The sequence below is a fragment of the Meriones unguiculatus genome, chromosome 20 (assembly GCF_030254825.1).
Source record: "Meriones unguiculatus strain TT.TT164.6M chromosome 20, Bangor_MerUng_6.1, whole genome shotgun sequence".
In the NCBI taxonomy this organism is placed as follows: Eukaryota; Metazoa; Chordata; class Mammalia; order Rodentia; family Muridae; genus Meriones; species Meriones unguiculatus.
Genome location: NC_083367.1, coordinates 59761180 through 59778296, shown reverse-complemented (window position 1 = coordinate 59778296; position 17117 = coordinate 59761180).

The following is a 17117-nucleotide window of genomic DNA, read 5'->3' as shown; positions in this document are numbered from 1 at the left end:
AAGGTCTTCTCCATGCATGGTCCTTGGCTGGGAGGGCCATATGCAGTATCATTCCCAAGTGGTTGTCTTTCCTCATGTCAAAAGATGAAGCTGTGGGTAGAAGTGTTTTGCTGTTCTTCCTTTGGAGATTCACGCTCCCTTCCTCTTCCATCCCCCAAATCCTACCTTATTAATGTCCAACCGCTTGTGCTTAGGAGTTGACCTAGGGGGGTCTGAGAATGTGCCTCTGAGTAGTGTGTCAGCTCTGTGAACTTTATTTTGAAAGGGGAGGGATTAGGACACAGCCACTGTCCTGCCTTTGTTGAAGCTGAGTGAATCATAGGCCTTTATTCTTCTGGAATCCAGACAGTCTATATTTTATTTTTGATTCAAACAAATAGCCATGTGACAAGCCGCAGTGCTTAGCTAACAGGTGACTTCATCTTAGTGAGTGTTGCTTTGATGTCAAGCCATTGGTATGAATTAATGTGTCTTCTAGGAAATATTAGCAAACAATTTTTGCCTTTGCTATAGAGGTATTATAAGAACACAGCTAAAAAAAAATATTCCCCCAGTAGGTAAAAGTTCAATATTTTCATTTCTTTATTATCCTACTACCAAACTCAAAACACAGTCCTCTTGTTATTTGAGCAACTGTTGCTTCACTTTGAGTGTGCTGAGCACTCAGCCACAGCTGCTACCTACTCTAATTGCTGCAAAGGAATTCAAGGCGTCGGCTCACTGGCTCCATCATTTCTTCTCTACCCAAGCTTTTCCTTTGGATTGTATTTCCTTAGTTTACATTTGTTTGTAAAAAAATTGCTATGATTTCTGTAGCAAAATTAATAACTTCAAACTACGTCTGTGATTGTATCAGTTGCTTGTCTCATTGCCCCAACAAGAGCAAGCTAAGGAAGGAAGGTTTCCTTTGGCTTGTTGTTTGAGGGAACACAGAGAAAGCGTAGTGGAGGGAAAATGGAGGAGTTGCTCACATTTCATTCACAGCTGAGAAGCAGAGAGAGCTGAATGCCAGTGTTCAGCTGGCTTCCCCCCCCTTTTGTTTAACCTAGGACTTTGGCCTAAGGAATGGTGTTGCCGACATTTAAGGTGGGTATTTCTATCTCAACTAACCAAATCTAGATAATGCCTTACAAGTATGCTCAGAGGCTAGGCTAACCTAGAGTACCTTCCACAGGCATGTACAGAGGCTTGTCTCCTAGGTTATTCTAAGTTATATCAAGTTGGCAATCAATAGCACAGTAATTTAATAGAGCTGAATTAAACTCTGTGAGCACATGTCCTGCGAAGAGCTTATAAATGATTCTATTTTCTCATTTCACCCTCTGTGATTAGCTGGTACAATGAAGTATCTCCAAGAAGACAGACAGTAGTCTTATACTGGCATGTAGGCTCCCACACAGCCAGACAGCACTCTCTTCTCATGAAGGCAAGAGAGCCTAAAGACACAGTTACTGAGAGTCATATTTTCCATCCACTGAGGCCACAGCATTGATCACACTGCATGTTATATAGCCTGCAATTCTCTGAGGGCCCCAGGAATCAAATCTGGTGTCTTGATGAGCATGCTATTATCCTTAGGGAAATTAAATGTGTCTGACACACATTCCTCCCTAGTTCATGAGCTCTGAAGGCCTGGGGCCAAGTCATATCTCCCCACTCTGTCTCTACCACTGGTTGGAGTTCATAGATATTGACAAAGCACATCTTAAGCCTGCAGATGTCTTCACACATGGTTGGTAAATTTGGGTTAACATTTTGCAATGAAAACTTCTTTAGATCTCTTGTTATTGCAGGCCCAGGGGAGGTGTGAACCCAAAGCCTTTCTATTTCCTTGTCGCCTGGAGTTTTGTTCTATTTCCCAGAAGTTTCAGAATTATAAAGGAAGTTGCCTATCAGGTCCTGTGACACTTGCCATTAAACTTGGGGGACAGTTAAACTCTTCAAAAGCAGGAGGCTCAATGGTAGACGGATTTCAGTGGTGCCGTTCTTGGCTGTCAACTTGACACACCTGGAAGGAATCCTCAGTTTTAGAATTGCTTCCATCTGATCAGCCTGTGGGCACGCATAGGGTATTTTCTTAATTGCTAATTGATATAGGAGGATCCAGCCCACTGTGGGCAGTGCCATCTTCAGGAAGGTGCACCTGTGCTATGTAAGCAAGGCAGATGAGCAAGCCAGAAAATAGTGGTCTCCATGGCCTCTGCTTCAGTTCCTGCCTCTGAGGTTCTGCCTTGAATCCCTGCTTAGTATCTGCCTGAGGATGGACTACAGTCTGTAAGTTAAAGTAAACTCTTTCCTCTCCAACTTGTTTTTGGTCAGAATGGTTTATAGGAGCAGCAGAAAGGAATCTGGAACAAAAATTGGTACCAGAGATGCAGAATTCTGCTCTGATGGACATGATCATGTTTAGAGGCTAGGATTGTGGAAAGACTTGTGACTTGGGCTAGAAAAGCCATTGAGTGTTCAGATGAGTGTTTAGACCTTAATGGGCTGTTTTGTGAGAACTTGGAAGATAAAAGAGAAATGAAGGTGATGGAGGCTGGGTTGTCAAGTTTCTGAGGGATGATCTAGAGTCCCTCGAAGACTCTTGACATGCTTTGTGTAATGCATTTTTTATTACGAATTGTGGAAGGCAAATCGTTGCTTTACTGAAACAATGGATGCTGGTCATCTGGGACTAAACCTATCAGCTGTGATTAATAGGCAATCAGAATCCAGGTGAAGTCTGAGACTCTTTCTCCAGGGACAGTACAAAAATATGTCTGTGGTCCAGAGGAGCAAGTGCTGCTTCTAAAGGTGGCAGCTGAACTTGGTAGTGTGTAACAGTCACTCACACGGCACTGTTCCTTTATGGCATGAAAGCTGCAGGATTTAAGGATCATGGGTAGGAGCTGAGCCTTGGCAGTGTGAAAGACCGTTGGTCAAAGTGCAGCCTCAGTTGCTGTAGAGACCCCAGGCTTGAATGAGGCATAGAGAGAAGCTGAGGCTTGATACGAGTGAGGCCACGGGTGAAGGGGTGCTCTTAGTTATAGTGACACTCCAGAATATTTGAGCTGCTGGGATTGTAGGACATCCTGCAAGAACAGTGTCAGGTGTGGAGTGGAGCCAACCTGAGCTAACCAGGAAAACTGCCTATATTCTGAGTGGTAGAGATGGAGCAGAGTTCCTGGCCAAATATTTTGTAGCACAGAATGCCATGAGTTAGTTCCACACACCAGACCTTGAGCTTTTGACATCGTTGGATGTTGGTTTTGCTTTGGTATGATTGTAACTGTGTCCTTGTTGTTCCCTCTTGGAATAAATATGTATTTAACTTTCTAAAAAATTTATGGGAGCCTACAGTTAAGAAACTTTGTTTAAATGAGACCTTAGATAGGGACCTTAATGCATAGAAGATTTTTTTAAAGATCGTGGAACTTAAAATTTGACAGTGTTTTATATTGTTGTATTAATATGAGATGTTGGGGACAGAGGAAGTTTACAGCTTTACAATGATGTGCTTGTGTGTCAGGGTGACAAGAGGTAGACTCGTGGTGGTTACTATTGGCTGCTAACTTGACGCCCCCAGGAAGAGGGAATCTCAACAGAGGATTCGCCTCCATCAGATTGGTACTGTTCATCTGTGAGGCGTTTTCTTATTGATGTAGGAGGGTCCAATCCGCTGTGGGTGGTACCACCTCTAGAAGATGCCTTTGGGTTGGAGAAGAGGCGTAGCTGAGTAAGCAGCGAGCAGGGTTCCTATATGGTCTCTGTTTCAGTTTTGACTCCAGGTTCTTGCTGCTAGCTCCTGTCCTGGCTTTCTTTGATGATGGATGTAACCTTTTCTCCCCAATTTGCTTTTGGTTATTACAGCAATAGAGAAGAAACTCAGAACAGGCTCCTTTCCTAAAAAGCAGGAGTCCAGTAGATATGAGAGTAGAGTGGCTAGGACTTAAAATGGTTAACACAAGTCACCAGATTTGGTGTTTGTGTCAAATGTGATCATAACAAAAATTCTTAAGACAATGAAGGAAATGAGCAATGGGCTCTGCTGACAGGGCACCTGCTGAGGCCCCTCTGTTAACTACTTCCCTGGGGGTCATGCAATGTTGGGCCTTGAGGGTTGGTACCATTATAAAGACATTACAAAAACAAAATCTTATGAGCGTACAAGAGGCCAAGAGATGGCACCTTTCCTGGCAGAGGCCACTGATTTTAGACAGTAAAGATGCTTGCTTCAAGGCAGTGTCTAAATCACCACAGAAGCAGGGAAAGCTGTAATTAACCCTCTCACACATTCAGCAATGCAAAATGCATTGATGTGTGTGGCAGGACTCTGGGTATTGGAAACCTTGACCTGGTTGTGTTGTGGTTACCATGGAGACTGTTGGTGAGTGTGTATGCGAGGGTGTGTCCTGGAACAAGAGATGTCAATTAGAGCTTCTCTTCTGCTGAAGTGGGGACAGGAGCCTAATGGAAGTTGAACTTGACCCTCGCATGTGTACAAATTGCTTTGATGAATGTGATGGGTGTTTTGTGAGACCAGAGAATAAGGCTACTCTGAACTGTCAAAGATCGGAAAGTGGAATCCTCTCAGAAAGAGATCAGGAGGCCTCCAGGCAGGTGGCTCAGGTAGTTACAGTCTACAGCAGGAGCTCAGGCTGATGACAGGGTCATATAATGAAGGAGTCACATGATGGAGGGGTACCAGGGTCACAAGTGCACACTGAACTATATGAGCTACATTGCCAGCACTAGACATAACTTTGCTCATTTTAATTGAAAATTTTAAATCTAAAACATGTTAAAGTGGTTTGAGTAATCATAGATTAATTTTCCATCACTTTGTGAATGGGGGAGCTTACTATGATTGTGTTTACTTTTAAGATAATATTACTTCTTAATTATTTGAGAAGTTCATACTAACGTATTTTGGTTTTGTTCACACACATCTGACTCCTACAGTCAAGCTGTCCACCTGCATCTCCCAACCCAGCAGACATTGAGTTTTCTTTTTTAAAACCCAGTCAGTCTAATTTGTGTTCTTTGTTACTCCTGTGTGTGTAGCGTTCCACTGGAACATGGTCAGCCTTCCTGAAGTCACATCATTAAAAAATACTGACTCTCACTCTCAGCCAGTATCAATTGCATTAGTGTTCAGGTAGGGGTGGGGTGTGGTACCTACCTCTCTGCTTCTCTGCTGGGGTTTGTTCTGGGTTGAGTTTGTGCAGATCCTGTGCCTGCTGTCACAACCCTTGTCAGTTTATATGTGCAGCCGCCCTGTTGTGTCAGAAAACACGAGTTTGCTTGCAGTGGTATTTTACCTCTGTCTTTTTACTATATTTCCTCTCTGTCTGCTGTGAAGGGACACGAGCCTTGAGGGGAGGGATGTGTTTGTTCCATTTAGGGCTCAGCATTCTGCAATCATGTATTCTCTGCATGTTGACCAGATGAGGGTCTCTGTATTAATCACCATTGACTGCAGGATGTGCTAAGTGTAGCTTAGACTGGGCTCTTTTGATCCAGGGCTTGGGATAGTTGCTAATAGGGACACCAATGTTATTGAAAACTTGTTACATGGAGCCAATAAACAGGACTCCCACTCTGGGAGCCACTGGAGTTACAGAGGGATTCCCAGCCACTCAACAGTGTGTAGAATTTTATAGCTGGATGTGTTGCTTAAATGTCACTTTGAATTTAAAGTAAATTCAGTATCTGGGTAAAAAAAATCATCTTTAATATCTTGGAATGAGAGTGGACAAGACATAAAGGGGATGCTTAATATTTTATCAATATCCTCATTTTACATTTTGAGTCAAAGGCTGAGCTCCAAATGAACAGGAAAGCATTACTAAGTTTAGTGCAGGGCCTGAAACTTAGTAATGGGTGAGTTAGGAAATATGTAGACATTAAAGAATTTATTGATGGTATTCTTCCTCTTCCTCCTTTTGAAAAAAAAAAAAAGACTTTGCGGTTACTACACTTGTATATTATGGAAGACACATTTCTTCTAGTACCCATAAAAAATTTAAAAGATGCTCACTCCTCTTTACTAAGTTAGTTTCCTGGGATTTTGATTTTGATTCATTAAGTCTTTGGATTCAGAGATCCATGGGCATTTTTGTTCTTTGTACTTTTCATATTTAATGTGTGGCTTGTTGTACATTTCCCCATTCCTATGCTTGGATATGTTTAAAAAAATCATTCCAACACTGAATACATGTAAACATTTCTGAGCAAGAAAAATAAGAGGTACTGCTTCAGTAAAGCTACTTAGTAGGTCTGTGTTCTCATATAATTCTCTCTGTGTATGTGTGTGTACACTAAAGCTGTATAAGATCAGGTCTCTTAGCAAAATTGGAGTGTACAGAAGTATTAGCTATAGTTACAGTGGACCTTTTATAACTCTAGGTTTATGTCTTTTTAATGACATCGATTTACCTAATCCCTGAATATGGTATGTCTTTCCAACGTACTTAGATTTAAAAAATAAATTTTTCTTAGTAATAATTTTCTCAGGGTTCTGTGTAGCTACCACAGACACTTTTATTCAAATTGTTTACTATTTAATGTTATATCAGCTTATGTTTAAACATTCATTGCCTACATATCTACCATTACTATATAGAGATGCATTGACTTCTAATTTATTGCTTTTAATTGACAATATTGCTCATCTGTTTTTCCTTTTCTTCACTACATTGTCTGCAAATCCCTTTTGCTTTCTGAAGGTGTAAGCATGAATTTGGAAATCAAATGCTCATGTCTTTTTCATCAGCTGTGGGGACTTACTTTCTCTGCTGACCAAGATGTCAGTGTTGAAGGCAAAACATGATGATAGGGCAACCCTGTTCTTGATTGTGTCTATTGTAGAAAGTGTTGTACATCCCTTTTTCTGACGGTATCTCTTGTGCAAGGTAGTGGATGTTTAGTCTGAGAACTTGCGGCTGCCTGTCAACATCCTCTGTGAGGTGATGGAAGCTTTGTGCTGGCCACATGTTTCCTGCTTCAAAAGGAAAAATCACATGAAGGTGTTGATTTTTCTTCCAGGAATATTTTGATAAATTGTGATTAATGATAATTAGGGATTGTTGTTAATCAAGTACACCATTAAGAGTCTAGAGGAAAAAAAATGAGCAGAAGCCATGTGTTTGTAATAAATGCTTTGATAAGAGACTCATAAGAAAAGACAGGTAACCCAACTAAACTGAGCAAAAAGAACATTTGTGAATGGACAAAGCTTACCCCAAGGATAACTATTCATGAGTTCATGCTAATATTAAGAAAAGATCAAATAGGAAGTAAATGGATGAGAAGGAACTGATAATCTTTATTGAAGAACTATAAACAATATTATATATTTCCTCCTCTGAGATTTTGGGCTCTTCTTTCTAGAGATGAGTGCCACACAGTAGATGGCCTCACACAGTATATTCTTAAAGGGAAAAACAGTTAAGACACTGGAGAAAAGCCATGCTGCCTTCACTGAGGGTTGAAGTCAGTGGCAAGCCAAGTGAATTCCATGTACTGAGACATGATGCAGGAAGGCAGACATCTCACTTTTGGATGCTCTGTGAGACATAACTACAGTTCTGAGCTCTGTTCAAAACTTGGCAGCGATGCACTCAGGATGGACCCTTGGGATTGTGCAGGAACACAGGAAGCAAGGGAAGATCATAGAGCAGAGTGGTCCTGGGGTGAGGGGTTATGAGCAGGCTAGAAGTAAAGAAGTATAGGCAGACGAATCCCCTTTATCCAGGGGAAACTACTGCTATAGCATCACATGCCAAGTATGAAGCCCCGTTTTCACTTCATCGTCACAGAGGAAAGGGGACAAGTACACATCAAAGAAAAAAATAACTCCAATTATGTTGGCCAATTTTTTTTAAATGCCAATTATATCTCAATGGAAGCAATGTTGCTTCAAAATCATGTTTTCTGTGTTGTTGTAATATCCATTCAGTTTCTAGGTAAGCGATGCTAATGTGGAAAGTCATTCCCCCAGTGCATACCCAGTAATGAAGTCCCTTAGATGAGATTGCCTACTTGATTTATCACTGCAACGGGGGGATGGCAACACAACCCTGGAAGTCTTTTGTAATTTATCAAGTTTTGCTGGCCTAAGGTAATTACTTTGTTTAGGCTGATGTGATGTGTGAGCCAATACCAGCACTGGAGACATTTGCCACAACCAATCTTTTACTCAAAATTTAACTATGACAAGTTTGCTCTACGTAGAACAGTCTTTGAAAGTTTCAAGGGCACAGGGTAAATGCTTTCACAGGATCGACATGTCACTGTGAGGAGGCAGGAGCAGGTTTGTTGTACAAACTAAGGGACAATAAATAGCGGTAATAGGAAGACACATTTAGATCCAACAGAAGGAGGCTGTCTTTGATAATTAGTTATTCCACATGCTTTGTTGTAAACCAATGAATTCCCCACTCTGAAAGCAGCTGAGTGTAATGTCAAGGAGGAACAGAAATGATTCCTATATTATGTAGAATACCTAGATTACATGGCTGAGGCCCTTGTATTGGCTGAGACCCCGTGCCATCCAGCCAGGGCTCTAGACAAGATTCCCATCTTGACAATGAATTAAGTTTAAGTGGATGGATGCCTTTACGTATTTTGCTGGGGTACATTTTGGTACATCTGTGTCAGAGTTCATTTCTTAGGGAAACTGAAGTGTGCTTTTACATAGCCTGAGGCTGGTAGATAGGATGGTTGTCCATGTTCCTCTTTATTCCTTCAACACAAGAAGAATTTAGGTGGCCTGTAAGACCAATCAGAAAATTTTAACCAACAGGTACATGATAGTGTGTCTGAGGTGTCTTGACCTCTTTTTCTCTCTCCTGATGGAAGCTGTTACCCTTTCCTTTCTGAATATCTGTTACCAATATCTAAGGGTCGCTATGAAAACTCATGTCTTCTGCTCCATCATATAGCATCATACTTCATTCAACAATTGATATGGGAAGCAAGTTGAATTCCAACGAGCACTTTTTCTAAGATTTTATCAATGAAGCAGAATGTGAACGTCTCCTTTATTCTGGTACCTGGCTGCTGTAGCTGGTCAGCAACAAGGCTGTCTTTGTCTTAGCAGATGGCCTTCTGGAACTAGGGACACAGGACCCTGCGTATGGACATGCTGAGATGCTATTCTCAGCTTCCAAGGTGCCACACTTCATCGGTCTTGTTTATGCGACTTATCAATAGAACATCGCAGTTTTCAACCAATAATGACCTTGATTTTATCCTCAGAGCTGGCCACAGTTAGAGTCTGGAGACTTTTTTTCCCTTGACAGTATGAAAAATGAATTTGAAAAGAATAGTAATAACAACCAATCAGTAACCATTAAGGACCAAGTGAGTTAATTATACTGAGTACCTGGGACATGAGACTATAGTGAAAGCTTAGGAATTTTATCTTTTCACTGGGGAGATCAGGTGAGATGTCCTGATTGGAGAAATGTAATGAAGATGTTTTTGAAAAAGCACAGTGATGTAATTAAAGTCAGATAAAAGGTGATGAAGGGTGTGGGTAGTAACAAGTTCACAGGGGTTAGGACTTGAAGAGACACTGCAGAGACGGCTCGGTGCTAAGAGCACTTGCTGCTCTTCCAGAGTTCAGCTCCAGTACCCACAGCAGGAGGATCCCAACAGACTGTCATCCAGTTCCAGGAGCCTTGATGTTCTCTTTGGACTTCCATAAGCATAGTGTGCACCTACACCCACACATACACACAAACACATGAATGAAAAAACAAAGTAAATCTTTGAAAAATTAAAGAAATAGGAAAGTTAGAATAATGCCAAGATTTATTGAGAGAACAATGAGGTCTTTACAAGGGAGATGTTTAGGGAAATCAGTTAAGGGCCAGGGGATCTTGGACTCTCACTTCTACTCATTAGGATAGGCACATTTTGAGGCCAACAATACAATGTAATTTCAGAATGGAAATAATTTATTACACACAGAATTGAGCTGAGATACAGATGAGGAATTACACTCTTGATTTATGCATATCTATTTAGACTGCCTTATTTCTCAGGAACTCTGAGCAATGACAGTTATCAGAACACCTCTGAACCATGAACTCTGTTTTAGTAACAGGAAGAGTTCAGAGAAATGGCCCCAAGAGGACAGCAAGAATGACTAGAATAGACATGAAGACAATGCCCGCTGGGGAGGGAGGCTCCACATCTTGCCTTAGAGTCAGGAATTGTGCAGTGTCTTGGTAACCTGTTTACCCTCACATGTGCCTCAGTAGGGTAATGTCAGTGGGTTACAGAGGAGAACAAGGCAGGTTAACACCGGAAGAAAAGTCCTCAGGGTGCTTAGGGCCCATTGAGCGATCCTCTTTGCTGGATTTTCCCCAATACTCTTCCTAAATTACCGCTGCTGCAATGCAGCCCTGCTGGTATGCGATAGGATGAAGGGGGGGAGGGGATGCTTTCTACAGTCTTAGGATTAGTGGACTCATGTCCTGAGGTGTGTGACCCTCATAAGTACTTCTTTGTCGTCGCTGGGCAGTTGAGGGGGACTAATGAGGGCTCCTGCAATGCCACTACTTCCATCCCCCCCTCCATTTCCTGATGAGGCACTGGGAGAGAATGTAATTATGGAGAGTGATTTTTGGTGGCGGAGAATGCTGAATATATTCCATCATGTCTATTCCATAATGTCTTCCCCCATCAGAACAAGGAGATGAACTTAGCTCTTTGCCATGAGCACGTAAGCAGGTTCCTGGAGTTAGGACAGTGTGGACCTCTCTGAGTGTGCCCCCTTCAGATTTCTCACATCCATACTATGCCACACGTAGGCTCATATTTCAACAAAATTGCTATTACACGTTTCCACCAGCTTGTAATTTCGTTGGTTTCTACATGATGCCTGCAGGTCTTAGCTTCAATTCTGTGCATTTATCTTGTGTTCAGGTATAGTGCTAGTGGCCTCTCTGGTTTCTTTTGTCTAAGGAAAGCCGCTGGTTTTCAGTTCACTCAGTTTTGTCATTGGTAATATATTATTATTACATGGGAGGATGGCTTTTAAGCTCTTGACATGTCAGAGTTGAAGGAGAAAGTATGACAGTGCAATCAATGTAGAAAATGTATCAGAAAAAAATAGCAGCAAGCTCAGCACATATTTGGAAACTGAATAACTTCTTTATAAATAATCAATAGGTCAAAGGAGGACTCTCAAGGGACTAAAGTAAATGAAGGCAGGACACAGACATGTGTGCAAGATAAACAGAGCAGTGCTGCTCCCAGGAGGCTTTCTTACCTCAAATATGTCATCTAGGAAAGTAGAAGTCCAGTCAGGGTGTTAATGTCCTACCTTAAAGACTGAGAATAAGCATGGTAATATCATAACATGGTTAAAAGGAAACGCGTGGCAATGAAAACCGCTATAACTAAAAACAGAACTAGAATAGAGAAAATGGTAGAGGAAACTCTGCTCTTTGTGAATGTCAGCACAATGCATTCCCCTTGAGCAGATTTGAGAAAGTGACAAAGGAGCTCCAGAGTACCTGCATATGTGTGCCTCTCCATGGCCTGCATCCTGGCATGCCCAGCCTGCTACCAGCTGGGTAAGGGCGACTCATGCTCTTAGGAGATGATCTCAATGGAATTGAGATTTGGAACATACCAGAGATTCGGGTGATATTGATGTAGAATCACTTGGAGCACTTAACCATTATTTTACTTGATACAGAAAGTACCCTCTCCCTAGAGATCAGGCTGGTCTTGGATTTCAAGATTGTCTGAATCACACCGCTGGAGTTGGTGAGATGGCTCAATGAGTAAGTGTACCTGTTATCCAGGCAAGTGGACCTGAATTCACGTGCCAGCACCCACATATCAGCCAGGCATGGCTATATGTGGCTATAGCCCCAGTCTTAGAAAGCAGAGGCAGATTGATCAAGGTGCTTGCTAGCTGACCAGCCTCATCCAACCAGTGACTTCAGAGTCAGTGAGAGATATTGTCAAACAAACAAACAAACAAACAAACAAACAAAAAAACAAATATAACATGGAGAACCATGGAGAAAAATAACCCCATGTTTTCCTGATGGCTGCATGTTCATACATGGACATATGATGCCATGTATGTGCACACCCCCACCACCCAGGCACACCCAATCACACTCTTGCCCTCTGATAACTGTTTAGTCCAAGCAAGATGAAAATGCTTGGTAAACTTTAGTCATGTTTAGGCAATAGGAAATTACTGGACTAGTGCTGGAAAGAAACCAGGAAAGATCTTTTTCAGAGTCAGAGCCTGGTACAAATTTCTCTCTTCCTCAGGGCTTCATTTTGGAATGAGCCAGGTGCTGCCGTTCAAAGGCATAGGCACATCTGCGTGGTCACTGCGGACATGCACCTGACATAATGCGTAACCACTTGTGCTTTCCTTGGTCTGGTTCAGCAATAATGAAAGACAATGGTGACATGTTTACATTTCATTGGATTTAATTTGCTAGATTATTGGTCCCTCAGGAAATATTATAATAATTATTATTATCCTCAAGTTAATCAAGTGCCAACATCTCAGGATAGTTTATTTGGAGTCATGGAACTGAGTGTTTATTTGGGGAAAAAAAATCTGTTTGTAATACAATATGCAGCCACATTATGCTGTTTGCTGGAAGGAAACACAAGCAAGTTGATTTGCAAGTAAAACATTTTGTAAAATTAACATTGGTGCCCTTTTGTGACTTGAAATATTCTGAAGTTTTAGAAACAATTTTTTCCCCATTTTGTTGAATTTTGGCCTTTTGAGAATGGGTCCTACTGTATAGTCCCATCTGGTCTAGAACTCATATGTAGACCAGGCTGGCCTGAACTTGCAGCAATCCTCCAGCTCTTGCCTCTGAGAGAATACTCTTTCATGTTCAAATTATTTGTCTAATTTAAAATTTAAGGGTAAAGAAGGGTTGTGATAGCATGGTTTTAAATATAGGCACATTGATTAACTGTAATTAATACACAAGGAGGCACCAGGTTCGCCATCTTTTCTGCTCCTTTGGTTCTCATTTAAAAAGTTATTTGCTGATGGGCATGGCAGGATGATGGTACCTGTGAGATGGGGGCCAGCCTGGGAGGTTTTAGACTTTCCTGTGTGATTGAAGTCCTGCCTCATTCAAAGGAGGAAGGGAGCAGGGATCCTTCACTGTCTAGGACCACACGACGCTCATTTGTTCTAAGAAAGTCTGCATGCAATTCACTAGTTTCCAGGAGGACCAACCCCTTTTTGCACATGTCACCATCCCCATTACCCTGCACGCTCAGTCAGGAGCCCCTTTCTCTGAGTTTGCCTTTGTGAACCTGCAGCCCAGTTCCATTCATCACCTGACGCACAGTGTGGCCACCGCCACTTGATTTTCAACTCCATTCCTTCCCTACAGCCAGCTTCACTTTCCAATAAGACAATCATTTCCATATTGCTCTTATTAACGACGGTTTTGGGAATCTTTGGCATAAAGTGTGTGTTTGTGTGTATGAAGTTTTAAAGTTCATAAAGTTTGTGAAAACTTCAAGTCTATATATAGACTCTCTTACATAGATGACTATGTGTTCCATATTGGGTTTTTATTTTAAAATTTTGGTAGGTTTCTTATTATAATTAGATCTTTTAATATCATCTTTTAGATGATATTACATCATTTGGTGTATAAACATGTGAATTTATAGAGTGCTAATTCAGAGTCACTGAATTATCTAAACATTATCTAAACATCCTTTTTAATTTTACTGAATGTATTTGTACAGTGTTGGGGGGCGCTGTACATGCTGTCCTGAAATCGGGAAAGTTCGAGAACACCTCATAGGAGTCAGTTCTTTCTCTGCACAACGTGAGGCTGGGGGATACCTCAGGCTTGATAGCAAACACTTCTGTCTGAGGAGCCATCTTGCCAGCCTAGCCTCTGAATTATTTTTCATTGCTGTAGAATAGAAATGAATTTTAATTTTGAATATGGGCTTATATCCAAAAATTTGCCAAGCCTTGCCTTGTTATTTCAGAGTCCTTCCTTCCTTCCTTCCTTCCTTCCTTCCTTCCTTCCTTCCTTCCTTCCTTCCTTCCTTCCTCCCTCCCTCCCTCCTCCCTCCCTCCCTCCCTCCCTCCCTCCCTCCCTCCCTCCCTCCCTCCCTCCCTCCTTCCTCCTTCCTTCCTCCTTCCTTCCTCCTTTCTTCCTTCCTTCCTTCCTTGAGATAGGGTTTCTCTGTGTAGCCTTGACTATCCAGGAACTTAGTCTGTAGACCAGGCTGGTCTTGAACTTTATCACCTGCCTCTGCCTCCCAAGTCCTTGAATGAAAGGCATGTGCACCACCACCACCACCCAGAATATTTTGGATTTCTTTTTTGTTTGTTTGTTTGTTTGTTTTGTTTTGTTTTCAATACAGCGTTTCTCTGTGTAGCCTTGGTGTCCTGAACTTGCTTTGTAGACCAGGCTGGCTTCAAACTTGTGGAGATCTGCCTACCTCTGCCTCCCGAGTGCTGGGAATACAGGCATGCGTCACCGTACCAGGCAAGGCTTCTTAATAGATGATCTTATTTTCTAAAACTAATGACAATTTGTTTTGTTTCCTTTCAATATTATCTCTAATTTCTTATTTACTTTTGCATTTTATTTGCTTATTTTGATCCTTACCCAAAAGAAAATGCTTGTAACATTTAATCTATTCTGCATTTCACAAATGCAGGATAGAAGGAAGGATATGGCCAACTGTTCTGACACACAATTTGAAGTCACATACTGTTACAGAAAGTAAGCATCGTGAGAAGGGGTGTCAGGTCTTCCTGGGTCTTCCCATTTCAGACTAGGTGTTCATGTTGGATAACATGTCAGAAAAAGAGGCAGGAGGTTATCCAGGCACTACCTCCTTCCAAAGAGCCATCCAAGGCTCTAAACAGGAAGTAGATGTGCTGCCCGGGGAACTATCTCTATCTTGGCATTTTTCCCCAACTCAGAGCTGGAGATTTCTAGATACACAAGGAGCTGAGATGCATGAAGCAGCTGATGGATGTATTTCCCAATGGCCAACTTGCTTGTGTAGGAGGGCTTCTGGCAGAAAATGTAGCCCTAGGGGTTCAGCTTCAGGATACACTGCTGGGAAGTGTCCCTTGGACAATAGCTCTGATGGCTCCTGGAGGCTTTCTTTCTAGGATGAGAAGTTCTTTAATGCTCCATACAGCAACTCATACACAGCACAGTTGAGGTGTTAGGGACTGTTTGGTCCTTTGTAAGAACAACTGGGCTGGTGGGGCCTATACTGGTCCTCTTGGCCTCCTCTCCTGTCACGTGACCCGAAATCTCTTCTGCTTGTGTGTATCTCAGCAAACTCTCTGCACTGAAAACTGAACTCAGTCTTGTTAGATGCATCTCCATCTCCCTTCATTCTTGAGAGATACTTAAGCGGAGACTGACAGTCCTTTTCTTTGGCACCTTGATGTTTTACTGCCTTCTGGCTGCTGGCTCACACTGAGAGGCTGTGGCTGACTTGTAGGTGCTTGTTTTTCCTCCTGGGCTCCTTGCTGCTCAACAGTTTCACAATATCGTTCTTTCTTTCTGTCTCTCTGGGTGTGTTTCTGTATGTGTAGCATCATACATATTGCAGATGGGCGTCTGTGTCTCTGGAGGCCAGAGGACAACCTTAGTTGTCATCCCTCAGGAGCCAGGGTGTCGCTCACTGTTCTCCCAGTCAACTAGATTGTCTGGGCGATGGGTCCCTGGAATCCGCATCTCCCCACCTCTGCAGAGCTGAAGTTGTGAGTGCGAGTTTTTAGGTGGGTTCTGGGGAATGAATTCATGTCCTCACGTTGGCATGACAAGCAGCTGACTGACTGTCATCACCCTAGCCCTAAGTATGATTTTTATTTATACGACTGGCAACATTTCAACAGTTCTGGGAAACTTGGGTCTCTCATCCTTCTTTTTTCCAAACATCAATTCTCTGCTTTCATTCTCTCCTCCTGGACTCTAGTTAGACAAATCTTAAAATATGTCCACTCCTTTAATGTGGTGGAATACTTGTCATGTTTTTTTTTTTTAAATATCTAACAGATAAGTTGGCATTTATTGTGCAGTTTTACCCCGAGCAGAACATGTGGCATTCTAGAGGTCATTTTTTTTAACCATTCTACACATTCAGTGTTTCTTCAGCTGTGAGTGCCAGCCCACTTCTCCCTCAGTCTTCTCTAGTCTTCATGATGTATGCTTCTCTTTGCTCCTTTGTAGTCCTTTGCTTGCTGCAGTCATTTGAATGCACATCTTCATATTCATACATTATCAGGGCGTACATCTGTGTGTGCATATAGTACTTAATCCTGCTATGGAGTCTCAATAGCAAAACGATGTGCATCTATTTCAGAATCTCTTGAAAAATTGAGCACCAACATCACAGGTACATTTTGTAAATATGTTTTTAGGTAAATAAACAGAGGATGGGCTGTTAGGTCTTCTTTGGTAATGGAACACTACCTGGTTATGGGGGACCATGGTGAAGTTGGAATTAGGTAATTTGCATCCCCCAAAATGAAAATCAGAGCAGATAAGAGTCATCAATGGATGGGAACGCAAGGGGGATTTCTGTGTGGGTGTGGGTGGGGGGGGTGTCTGAGATCCTCTCACATGTCTTGCTTAATTGTTATGTTCTTTAATTTTGAGACAGAGTCTCTTACTGTCTCAATTGCAGTTCTTTTTTGACCACACTGTCTGGCCATTGACAGGAGCTTTCTGAGATTTCCCCCCAGCCCCTTGAGGGCCATAGACTGGTGAGAAGCATTGGTGTGTCTCCTCACAGCCTGCCCGTTTATTTAAAAAAGTGCTAAAATAGTAGAGGTCAGTAGCCTCCTGATGGGACCAGAATTAACCTCGCTGGTGAGTGCAGAGAGCACAGGACACCAGTGCCTCCAGGGAGATGCCTAAGATGGACATAGGTCCACCTGTCATAGTCTGGTGAGAACACACATCCCGGATCTGATCACGATGAAAGGACAGACAAATGAGTTTCTGAAGACAAGATGAGGTGCAGAGTTCTCCACAGAAGCCAGGGCGGCCAAGCAAGGCTGAGGGCTTTCAGATGAAAGGGAGTGGCAATGACTGCAACTGAAGTCAGTGCTGGCCCCAGGC